Genomic DNA, 13,699 nt, shown 5'->3' with positions numbered 1-13,699 from the left:
TTATTTCCAGGCTGATAAATCTTAAACCTAAAACCATTCTATTGATCCTTCTTTCTATCTCTCTCATATGATTTGAAATGGAAACTCTAGTAATCTAGTTCAGTGTTTAATCAATGCCATTGTTACTGTTTTCTCATTATGACTAACTGAATTAAAACTATTTACATTCATTTCTCCATATGGACTTAGAGAATAAGTTATCAATCCCTTTTTCATAGTTCATTAAGTCCAACTTTTTTTTTTCTCAGGGTTAAACAACAGAAAATTTGTTATGCGTACTATCAATCCCTTTATTTGCTCTTCTGTGGGCACACTTTTATTTAAACATCTGAATTTGACCAATTGCAACTAAATATATTTCCCATGTTTTGCTATTACTATCTATGCTATCAATGCCATGTAAACTTATCTTGTGACCACTTGAAAATGATATTATGGATGACTACTACCAGGTATTCCTCTAACATGCCACCTACTGCTGTTGCTAGAGACAGTTTATTCATCTGGGCAAATTGGATGGATTTAGTGGAGATCTTTTGGAATCTAAATACTAATACATACGCGTAGGCCAGCTGCATTATATGCTTTGAAGATTTAGTATCTTTCTAGTGATTTTCATGCTGTTTCCAATGGGCCATTTTCGTGATCTAATGAATTCATTCTTAACTCCTGGAAGTGTCAGTATTGCCAGCTGTCCCAATGCTAATATTGTTAAACCCTCAATTCCTAGTCTTAGGTAATTAACAGCATTATGATACCAAGCTTTGGGAACTTTGAATTCAATTCTCCAGACAACTATAAATTAGTTAATGTACAATATACTCAGCTGAATTGATGTTGCACAAGAAATCATGACTCATGGCCAAAAAACCATTATTTGACTATAATACACAAGTAAGGAGGTGGCTAGAATCAAATAGGGATTCTTGGAAGCTGGGAAATGCTGTTCTCCCTGCCTTTGTAAATAGTTTGTGACAACTGGTATCTGTGTAAACGGATTTGATGGTCCCCTGGGGGGTCAATACTGTTTACAGAGCTGTTTCTTCAGAGTGGTTGAGCTAGAATTGTCTCTAGGGATCCTACTGGGGTTACACAGAATAGCAATGTTCCAGCTACCTGAGAGCTCAGGGACAGAAAAGAGAAAGGGGGATAGAAGTACTACGGGCAAATAAAATTCAAATAATTGGATCTCTGGCCTCTTAAAGGTGCTACTTAGGTGTATTTATATCTAAAATGAACCATAATGAAGGTAATTTGTTAATGTGCTCTCTGACATTTGCTAACATATTTAGTCCACTACTTTAAATTCTGCCTTTTTTGGTGGTGGTGGGGAGGAAGGTTAATACTTACACCTTAGCATCTGATTTTATAAATATAAAAAGAAGAAAAACCTCATGTTTATTGCTTCTTTCCTATATTGTCTATCACCACATTACATAAAAACATTAAAATGATTTTTTTTATTATTAGAACGTAAATTTGATGTGATAATGGAATCATAATAGTAGTTCCACATTTTTAAACAAAAGATACCTTTTCTAAATGGCTGAGAACTTTTTAAAAATGAACATTAATTTCAAAATAGTCAGAAGAATAATATCAACTAGTGGGCTCCTAATGACTTCTACCAATTTCTTTTTTTTTCCTTTTTGTCTTTTTTACTGACCGGTAATGGGATTGCAACCCTCGGTGTCGCGCCCACACCAGGAACCGGCAACGGGATCGCAACCTTCGGTGCTGCGCCTGCACCGCGCTCAGCCAGTGAGCGGGAACCGGTCTCCATATGGGACCCGAACTCTCAGCGGGAGCGCCGCCGCGCTCCCAAGCGGCGCACTCTCCAATGTGCCACCGGGTCGGCCCTACTAATTTCTTATTAAGTAATTTAAATGTAGGTTAATCTGTCTGTCTATCTACCTACATATGTGTACAAATACTATTTATTTCCTTTACTAAATATTCCCAACTATTTCTTTCCTTTTTTGTGGAGTAGAGAGTTAGTTTTCCACACAAATGCATATTATATGTGCTTTTTTTCTCCAAACATAATAAAAACATATTAGAAACTTCTGTCATATCATAGTGGTCCCACCAAAGATGGGTGTGTACAAGAGAAAAGTTCAAACCATCCAAATGTTCTAAGTACTACAACACTAATGTATTTAGACCTTCCACTCAGAACCACAGTAAGTGCAAGGTTCTGAAGACAGACTGCAAGGTTTCAATTCCAGCTCCACAATATAACTGTATGACCTCTAGCAAATTATTTAACCTCTCATCAATTTCCTTATCAGTAAAAAGTACAAAATAATAGTATCTACCTCAAAAGGTTGTTATGAGGATTAAATTATTTAAATTATACAAATCTCTTGGAAAAAGTGTCAGTACAGAATACACACTCAATAAATATTAGGTATTATCTTTAAAATCTGTTTTACTAAAAGCTAGTTTCTTTATTTTGATTTCTCCTACCGTTCCCTGAGATAACAAATATCCCTTTTCTCATATATTAAGAATAAAAGCAAGAAAGGTATCTATTGTCTGAGTTATTACTCTAACTTTCATATTAAAATTTTCTCAATTTCCTGAACAAATGTATTTGATGATCTATGGCCAGCACATACTTGTGCAGCTAAAATCAATATAGCTATCCTAATCAACCAACTTGTTATTTATGCCTTTACTGTTTTTTTCTAGGAAACAATAGCAACTATATGAAAAAATCTTTTAGAAACATTAATGCACATATCACTTTCTTATTAAAATATCGGAAGACAAAGAAATAGAAAATAAACAGAATGCTATTTAATTCAGCGAGAAACACAAGCCCAAAGAAATACTTTAGGTTAAAACTGTAATTAATACATAATGGTTTTGTAAAGTTTGTGTCAGATTATAAAGCGAATAAATTACAGAAGTAATAGTATTTTAAAATTTAGAAATCTTGACATTAAAGATCCTGAAAGAAGACTCTATACTACAGAAAGAAAATTAATAGTATATTTCTGTAAACTCAATCCCACAGCAGGAAAATAATTTAAATAACATATTTTTGTAACATAATTTGAGCACTCACTATATTGGCAAAAGATGTTAATTATAATCAAGATCATGGCAAGTACATCACAGGATCTCATCCTTCAGAGAATCTAATTCAGGAATCATGGGAAATCAGTTAATTTCTGGACCTTTGGCTTAAAGAATGCAAAATTGTTACTTGGATACTGTATACTAACTCAGGGCTTTTTTAAATTTGATTTTTCACTTCAACAGTTATAGAAAACTATAATTTTCACTTTCATTGGTCTGCATACTTAATGCCTTTTATCTAGGTTTTAAACAAACCTGCTAACATACTTTTACCTTGTCTCTGCATAGAGCAAAAATGAAATTGTAAGAGAATCACTTTGTTTTATCTATTTATCAATCTCATCATCAAGTTAATTACCAATGTGTCGTAGTTGGACACATTACAGAAATAAGATTAGATAAATGTGTCTCACCAGTTTATGGCCTTCTCATCTATGTTTGTCCCACTTTTTATTTATTTTGGGGCAGCTGGCCAGTAGGAGGATCTGAACCCCTAACCTTGGTGTTACCAGCACTACTCTCTCACAAATGAACTAACCAGCTAGCCCTTGTCTCCCTTCTTAGACTTTGTTACATTCATCTTCCCAAAACACAGAGCAACAAAGTAGTAGATATATTCGATCTTTTATTCACTGAAATGAAACAAAAGAATTAAAGGAAACACGGATTTAGACAATCACTCAAAGGACATATGGAGAGCCAAAGAGTATTAAAAATGAGTATTTTGGGCTGGCCCGGTGGTTCACTGGAGAGTGCGCCACTTGGGAGCGTGGCGGTGCTCCCGCCGAGGGTTCGGATCCCATGTGGGTGAGCGCGGTGCGGGCGCAACACCGAGGGTTGCGATCCCGTTACCAGTCAGTAAAAAAGACAAAAAGGGAAAAAAAAAAATGAGTATTTTAACACTTATTAAGCACCAACACAGTGACAGGTGCTCTACAGGATGTAAAGGTAAGTTTTAAAAGTATATCTACTCTCAGGGAAGATGACAAAGAATTAGGGAGACAGATGACAAAAGGCTGGTGGCAGAATGGGGGTGCTTCCAGGAATATGCTCAATCACATAGATAAGCACTATTCAAAAGATATATTGTGCAAGCTACTTATATAATTTAAAGTTTTATAGTAGGTACATTAAACAATAAAAAATAATATCACAAGATCATTTCAATATGTAATATAAAAATTATTTTAGGAAATTTTACACTCTTTTTTGCACACTCTTTTTCAGCACATCTCAGTTTGGACTAACCACGTTTTAAATGCTCAATAGCCACATGCAGTCAGTGGCTATCATACTGGAAAGCACAGATTTAGATTCTTACTAGCTTTAATAAGGCATATTGTACATATATTGGGGGGTCAAGAACATATTGAGGTACAGAGGCTAGATATAGCTATAAGATATTGAAATAAGCTTTTGTAAAGTTTTTAAGACCAGAAAATCATGAAACCTGTCAATATCATGTAACTTATTCATTTGGACATTAGAATTAGACATTCAAAATAAACTGCATCCTTTATTCTCCTATACATGGTTGTATATTTAGATAAACACACATGCTGAAAAGAAGTGTTGAGGTTATTTTATCTTTGATTATGACAATTCAATGATTTGGTGTACCACGTTTCAAATTATCCATTGGCTATTCACAGAAATTACTGAAATTTTGTTATTTATTTTATTATTAAAAAGCTACATAAATTGGTAATACTACACCAAATTTTTTTAACAGTTTTTTTCTTTCACCAAGTCTGAAATAGTCATAAACACATCAATATTCATTCTACTGGGAAAAAGTTCAGATTTCTGTGTAAGAACTATTGAAAATATTTGAGTATTTGTGAAATTCTATCCTAACATTAAAGTTTTTCAATTTCAACTCCTTCACCATATGAAAGCAATGAACACAATATAATAGTGTAATCTCCTAAAGTAGGCTACCTAACCAATTTATAAGTCAAGGCTTTGTAAAACTTGTATCACCCTATGAAAAACATTACAAATATTACTTAGGATAAAATGGTTCAGAAAACTATACTAATATTTGATTAACTAACATAATAGTAATTTTTATTCTTGGTTTTTCTTTAGTGATAGGAGCTATTTGACTATTAACAATATATTCCTATCTTTTCAGCTTTTCTCAATTTTACTTATGATAAGAATAATTTGTATGACGTAATTAAAAACATAAATGAACTGAACTGGGTAAGTCTTAGATTTCTAGCACTGCAAGTAAAATAGGTTTAATAATTATATATATATTTTAAGTATGAACACATACCAATTGTCTAAGAATTAAACAATTTTCATAAATCATTTATGGAAAATAAATTTTCCCATAATGAGTGTAAAGAGGAAAAAACAGATTTTATTTATATGTGTCTTTCATTTTATTTAAGAACATATTTAGATTCAGAAAACAAAATAGAAGGTTCACCAGTCAAATACTAAGCAGGAATCACCAAAACACAATGTTAGTTCTAATGGTTGGATGATTGTGTTTGGTCTTTTGAAACTTTGGAGTATAGGTAAGTCTTGATCACACAAATTAATAAATCCTAAAGCTGGAGATAACAATAACCATTACACCCAAATTCTGCAGCTTAGCCCAGCCAATTTTTCAAAAGGTCAGGTTGTGAACTAGAGAAGATCAGGGAGGTCCACCGCATAGCTTTGTTGCCAGGCATCTCTCCTCTGGATTGTTGCAGGCATTTATTAGTATTCGTCAGCAGACTCAACAAAGCAAACAAGAAATTCAAGCACGAATAATAAAATGAAATGCTGCTATATAACCCTTTGTCATTCAGCAAATATGGGACTTTTTAGCTACATTGTTCCTAAACCTGGGTTACTACTTTAATTTTTCTCCACAGTGCTGACTGAATGAGTATGCATGTGTGTTAAATGCAGAGCTCCCCTAACAACTGCAGGACTGCCATTTAATCTGTTAGTAGATGGACCATTTCCTGTGGGAACCCTAGCTATGATTTCCAGATCCACCAAATAAATCTCAGATTAAGATTCCAAATGAAACCTGCCTTTGGCAGATAAAAAATGTCAGGATGGATATAAACAGTAAAATTATAAATTATCTAGGTGTTGCATGACAAACCAATGCTCAATTTTTTTTGTTGACATGTGCCAGATATCAAAACTATATGAGACATTCATCAAATGTCACACTTTCATAATATTGGAGGCATCATTAAAACTGTTTGACTAAGGACCTCAAAGTGTTTAAGCAGTAGCTCAAAAGTATATTTGTGCAAAGTAGAAGAATAAATTTACATATCAGCAGCAGCTCATAAGGGATGGGTAAATATTCTGTTTATCTCTCACTGTAATTCAGGTTACTTTAAATACAAGGTTTTAGGAAATCATTATACTCGATATGGCATCATTACATAACTTTCTATGCAAATGATATGTTTTATTCAAATTTACCATTTGTTTCTCCAAAAATTAAAAAAAAACAAAAAAACAAAACAAAAGCATAAAAAGAAAAGGCAGAACTGCTATTTCATTAATCAACTTGACTGCTAAACTAGAGCCTTATTAGTTACCCTGTAACATCATAGCCTCTTATTAGCGTTAGCTTTATAAACTTCTTAAAAGGAACATTAAGTACTTGAGACCAAAAAAGCCTCAAATAGTAAATTTGTTTTTTGATAATGTATTAATTAGAAACGACCTGGAGGAGGGGAAGAGAATTTTTTAAAAGAAAAAGGTAATACAGGGCCAATACAGAACATCTTAGAAAGCAAACAGCCTATTAGAAATGCAGAGAAAGTCTCTGGTGCTAGTTTCTACCACATTCTCAGTACTGCATCAAGGACTGTTCTTAAATGATTTTAAATGATTTTTTTTTTTTGGATGAGAATATTTTTAAGTCAATCATTTAGACTATAAAAAAATCTACTTAACCAATTTCAAAATTTGGAAGCCCGACTTGTTCTATTTGCTTTTTCATATTCCCCAAAACAAGTAAAACACGAAGAAAAATCATATCTGAAATTCTCCCCCAGAGATAATAATGTCCTACGTGATAGGTTGTTTTGATTTAAAAATACACATACACACACACAAAAAAAAAAACCCACTGGAAGATGAAGTTATTTGGTGAACCCTCCAAAAATTTTTTTGTTCTACTATAGATTTATTTATAACCAAAAATAGTGAGTAAATATACACTAATAGTTTTGCCATTTAAAAAATATTCTTAAAAAACTATTTAGAATAACCTTTAAATCCAGGAAGTCACATCAGTCCTACTCTACAGTCAATCTGGACCAACTCTGTAAATGTCCTTAAATTTGGTCCATATACCAGTATATCGATACTAAGAACTTGATGGTAATCACAGCAAGGAGACCACAACAGTCACCTTAAATATGATAAACGGAAATTCTAATTTCTAGAAAATTAAAGATTCAATAATATATTAAGATTTGTGTTATAAATATGTGTTATCGGAGGTGTTCTGGTATGAAAGGCTATAAGCAAAAATGAATGAGAATTTTTACTGAAGAGCTCAGAATCTTAAGCATAAAGAATTTAAAACAAAGCAAAAACTTCTGGTAAATTCAAGTAGTTCTATTTCAAAAAAAAAAACATTTCATATTTTCATGGCCACAAATAAATTTGAAAGAGCCTGCATATTAAAAGTAGAGTTGGTATTTACCTAAACCAAAGAAATAGAGTCACAACTTCTACGATGAGAGAATCACACCAATAGAGTAGAAATAGGGGAGAGGAGGTTCTATCAAAAGAAAATTTACTGTTTTTCATGCTCATTCTTCTTAATTATGATCATTTCCATAAAAAGGAGAACCAAAGATGTGGTAAGAATTCCATATGAATAGTACAGAATGAACTGATTTAAAATACTCTTTAAATTTAGGAAACAAGGAAAGAAGGAAGGAAGGAAGGAAAGAAGAAAGGAAGGAAGGTTGGTTCCTATTCTCTCACAAATTTTTCCCTTATTAAGAATTAATGGGTAAGTTTATCAATTGTAACAAATATAGCACTGTTGTACATTAATAGGGAGATTCTGTGTATGTGGGGGTAGGGGTATACAAGAACACTCTTTACTTTCTGTTCAATTTTGTTGTGTACCTAAATCTACTCTAAAAAATAAAATTTATTTTTAAAACTGCCAAAAAATAAATTTAAAATAATTTATGGCATAAACTCACCAATGTGAAGTGTGTGTGTGTGTGTGTGTGTGTGTGTGTGTGTGTGTGTGTGTGTGTGTATCAGAAATGAATCTCAAAACACAGCTCATAGCAAATGTTATAACCAGCTGGAAAAACTAAGTTGCCCTTTAAACATTTTTTGTTTTTTCATTCCATTTTTCTACTGAGGCCAATAGTAGTAACAGAATCATTCACACCAAGCTTAAAAAATAAAGAAATCCAGAATCCAGTTTATTTTAATAAACTTATTTAAAATAAAAGAAAAAAATTTAATGAAAGCGTATAATCTCAATCATTCTCCTACGAGTAGCCTCCATATTTTCTCAGGAAATGAATCAATCCTTGTTGGCCAGCTGCCACTATTCTTAAAACCACTCTCTCAAATATTCTAGATGGTCATGTGTGAGAAGCTACTAACACTCTATTAAGCTAGGTCCTATGGAGATAAATAGTAAATTTAATCAGACTTCAGATATGTTCTTTTTTTAATTCCTCTGTGGCATGTGGGAAAAAAAAAATTTTTTTTTTTTTTATATGACCGGTAAGGGGATCTTAACCCTTGACTTGGTGTTGTCAGCACCAGGCTCAGCCAGTGAGCAAACCGGCCATCCCTATACGGGATCCGAACCCGGGGCCTTGGTGTTATCAGCACCACACTCTCCCGAGTGAGCCAGGGGCCGGCCCGGAAAAATATTTTTTAAATGCCATCTTAAATTCACACTTGCCAAAAGCAAAAGTATTCTGTGATGTCGCTAATCTGAAGATTTTTATTGCAACTAGAAATCAGATTTTACCCTAAATGAATATTATTGATTCCATATTATATTCCATTAAATAGACTGAATATAAGCTATATCACTTTGAAAAATCAAATTTCTAATGATATTATGAACATTACATTTGAAGAGAACAGGCATCTTATAAAACTAATAACCATTTCAAATACTGTTATTAATGTTTCTTAATACTTTTCAAACTTCTTAATAGACCTACCTTCCACAGCTAGGAGAAATAATAATAGCAACAATTATGATTTACTTAAAGGTCCTGTAAAATATGTCAATAATCTTTTTTTTAGCATCTATAACCGCTATCACCATCCCATTAGTAAAAATAATTACTATGATGAATAAAATACATATTAAATAAATTTGTTTACTGTTTCAGGCATTGCAGTAGGGCCTTTACATACACCATCCTTAATCTTCGCAATAGTCTTAAAGGAATTATCTCCCTAATTCATAAACAAGAAAACTCTAGCTTACAAAGAATTATGAAACTTGTATCCAAGTCCAGGTAGGTAATAAGTAGAATATTAAAAAATTGGAACATATGTCTATCTAGCTCCAAAATCTGTGTTCTTTCCACCGTAACATTTTACTGAAATTACTAAGTGCACTGGTTTTCCTTCTGCCTTAAAATAAAGGCAATAAGCTAAAAACACCACATACTATCACTTATTTAAGAAAAACATACCATTAGTTACTAGAAAGCCAATCATTAAGTACAATTTAAGTTCTATAATTTAATACCAAATAGTTATCTAGATATTTTCAAACTCTTGAATTTCAAGGAGTACCTAATCATAATGCCTAGGGAATAATTTTTTTTCTACCAGTTATCTTGCTGGTAGAAATGGACGTCCACTCTAAGCAACTTGCCATTTCCTTCTTCTCTGCCTCAAACATAAAAGTTTATGAAAATAATATGAGAATTTACAAACATACTACCAAGGGTACTTCAAAAAGTTCATGGAAAGATTTCTACTATCTTTAAGTCCATTCTTCCACGAACTTTTTCAAGTTCTCTCATATTTTAGTCATAATGATCAACAACATTTAAAAGCATCATAGATATTTTTCTATACTGTTTTCTTAGTTGTCCACAAAATTTTTCTATAGTTGTCTACATTTATAAAATGTTTACCAATCATACAATAGTATTAGCTATAATTCAATTACGGAACAACAGATGGACAAAAGGTGAAAAGAATATATACTTGTGAAGAGAAAGATGAATGAGCCAATAATAAATGAGGTTGATTGTGGCACACAGGTTCAAAACATCAAGCACAAATAAACAGTATTCTAACTCAATAAGAAGCTAACAGACTACTTACAAGTTACCTTCTGCTAAGTTTTATTTACTTAGTAGAAAAAAAATGTTTTCATTTAATTTTTTTAGTACAAGAACTGTAAGAATCATGGCTATAAAAGATAATTGTTAGTCCAATTCTTAAGTAAAGAGGAGGGCAGTTGCTTTTTACTTAAATCCAGAAAGATACAATTTTTTAAAACATTTATTGGCCTCTAATAAACTGCAACATGTAAGGTTTCTATTAGTATAAGCAGTACTAGAAGTGGCTTTTTACCTCAAGTTTCACAAGAATACAATGATTCCTGTTTTAGAATCATGCTCACTTTTTAAGCTTAGGAATATGAGTTTAAAAATATGTACCCCATAGCTAAATTTAGATAATAACGTAAGTGAAAATAACTAGTCTGTGTAAAATACATATTAAATATAATGATTCCCTAAAATAATAAACCTAAAAGGTAATACTGAAGAAACTAATTGAATTGAAAGCTTTTTGTCTAAAGCTTCTTCAAACTGTATGATTCTCACCATTTCTTACCTTCAATTGGTAAGAAATTTTTAAAATATAGCAGACTTAACTATTTAATTTTGCTAGGCACAGTAACCTTTTTTAACCTTTCTTAGGGAATACTGACCCCTAAAGGTTCTAAATTTAAGTAAGTTTCACAATTTCTAAACCTAACTGGTATCCAGACCTCATTTTTACCTATATTACTGCAAGTATGTGTACTTACGGCAGACATATTTATCCATAAATAATAATGTAGAAACTATTTCCACAAAATTGTTGTGTAATAAAAAACAACTAGAACATGTTTCTGCTAATAAAAAACCACCAACGTTAATATAATAAACAAGAATTTGTAATAGTATTCCAAATAATTATTCATAAGACATTTACCTCTATGCCTTTTTTCTTATACAGTTAAGTAAATAATAAGTAAATGCTAAAAATACTCTAAACAACCAAACATGTAATAATTCATTCTTCCTGTGAGTTGACTTTACAATAAGTTTAAACTCCTTCGATTGTGACAATTCACCTTTTTTCTTAAAAAACAGACAAAAGAGAACCCTGAAAAATAAAGTTTTCACAAAAAGGCAAAACATCATTTACTTCTTTAGAGGCCAGAAGATAGAAGCAATGCTCACTTATGAATTCACATTTACTAACGTTCACATTATCTCAATTAACTTAACCTTCACTTTTTAAGTGCTAGAGAAACTTGGACACATTTTGTAGATGTCTTTACCCATCCCATCCACCAACCACAGCTTTACATTTTCTAAAATGTCTATAAAGCCAAAAACAAAGAAAATTGTAAGTGGTTACAGCTGTTACATTATCTACCTTAACAACTCTTTGACTTAAAATATTTCAGCGGTTTTTACAACAAAGCTATGATAAGAATGGTCACTTCAGCACTTCTTATAATTAACTGTAAAAAACAACACAAAGGCATAACGGTGTAATATAAATTTTAATTAGCTTAATTTCTTTTCAAAAAAATATTAAAATGATATTCACCTCTCAGTCTCTCTCTTTAGACTTCTTCTGTGACTGTGTTTCTGTCTCTGACTGTTCTTCATCTCTCAGGCTAGATCCTCTGCCTGTGCATATCTGTGAATATATTCTCTCTCTGTCTCTCCCTATGTCTCTGTCTCTGTCTGCAAGTCTCTGTCTCTATTTCAGAGCATCTTTCTCTGTCTCCATCTCTGCCTATCTCTATCTTTGCAGCTCTGACTCTCTCTGACTCCCTCTGACTTTGTCTCTCTGTCTGTGAGTTTCTCTGAGTATCTGTCGTGGTGTGCATGTGACTCTATGTAAGTCTCTGTAACCATATGTGTCTCAGTCTCTTTCTGTGTGTGTGTCTCTCTCTCTTTCTCCTGATGTGTCTTTCTCCTCTGTTTCGAGGTATAAGTTTGTCTCTCGCTCATTTTATCTCTCCCTTCTCACTCTGTGTGTGTCTGTTTCTCTGGTGCCTTTTTCTTTCTCATTCTGGTATGTCTCTCTGCTCTGTCTCTTTCTGTGTATGTGTGTGTGCACGTGCACATGCAAATATTCTGTCTCTTTCACTATGTGTCTCTTGTCACTGTGTCTCTTTCTCTGTGTGTATCTGTATGTATACCAATGCCTCTATCTCTTGTGGTATGTACCTTTTTTTCCTGTCTCTCTTCCTCACTGTACATCTCTGTCTCTTTCTCACTATATCTTTCTTGTTCTGGTACCTCTCTTTCTCTGAGTCTCTGTGTATGTATCTCTTTCTGTGTGCCTCCATATGTGTCTGTCTCTTGGTGTGTCTCCTTTAGGTACCTCCCTTCCCGTGCATCTCTCTCTTTCTCTGTGTGTTTCTTTCTCTGAGTGTGCCTCTCTACCTGTCTCACTCTAAGTCATTCTCTCAGTCTCCTCTCTCTGTCTCTTTGTATATAGATTGTTTCTTTCTCTTTCCCTGTGTGTCTTTTTTCCTCTTCCTCTCTCAATGTCTCTTTTCTGTGTCGCTTTCTCTGTGTGCATGTGTGTCCCTTTCTTTTTTCTCTGTGACTCCTTCTCTGTGTACATATGTGTATGTCCTCCTTCTCTCTCTGTGTATATCTCTTTCTCTGTGCATCTTTTTCTGTGTCTCTTGTAAAACGTGGGTCTCTGTGTGACTCTCCTTTGTGTGTGTGTGTGCTTGCCTGCCTCTGTCTAATAACTGGTTAGAACAAACACACTTCATTCAGTGCCTTGAACTCGTACAACACCTGGGGCTTGGTATTAATACCTTAAAAGTCCTTACCTTTTGACCAGTCCTCCATTTGTGCTTCTGTTCTTGTTTGCTCTGGCAAAGTCTCTGATTTTTGCTCCAAGATTTGAAACTAAAATAAAGCCAACTCTAGGTAAATAAACTTAAAACAATATGTCAGAACACACCTAAATCTTACCTTTGTTTAACAGAGAATTTACAGGATAAATGGTTTTCTAAAACATTTATAATGGGACATTTAACAACGTATTTCAACAGGTGAAATTAAATTTTTTTTAAGAAAAAGATTCTTTTCTTCACACTTGTATTTCAGTACATAAAGTTCTGGTTAAGGTTTAAGACATTTCTGTTCCTTTGATTAGAGAACCATTTAACTTCTTTAATTTAAATCTTCTCCAACTATAATTTCACACATTTAAGAAAACTAAAATTTTAACTATATTTGCCATAAATTTTATACCAAAACTTTTTGATTTATTAATTAGAATTTATTACATATAAATTCACATAAAACATTTTGCACTTGTAAAAGTCATTTAAGAATGCTATCCTAATTTTTACAAAAACATAAAG

The sequence above is a fragment of the Galeopterus variegatus genome, unplaced genomic scaffold (assembly GCF_000696425.1).
Source record: "Galeopterus variegatus unplaced genomic scaffold, G_variegatus-3.0.2 Scaffold403, whole genome shotgun sequence".
Classification (NCBI taxonomy): Eukaryota; Metazoa; Chordata; class Mammalia; order Dermoptera; family Cynocephalidae; genus Galeopterus; species Galeopterus variegatus.
The sequence above is the reverse complement of the archived record's forward strand: the minus strand, read 5'-3'. Positions refer to the sequence as shown.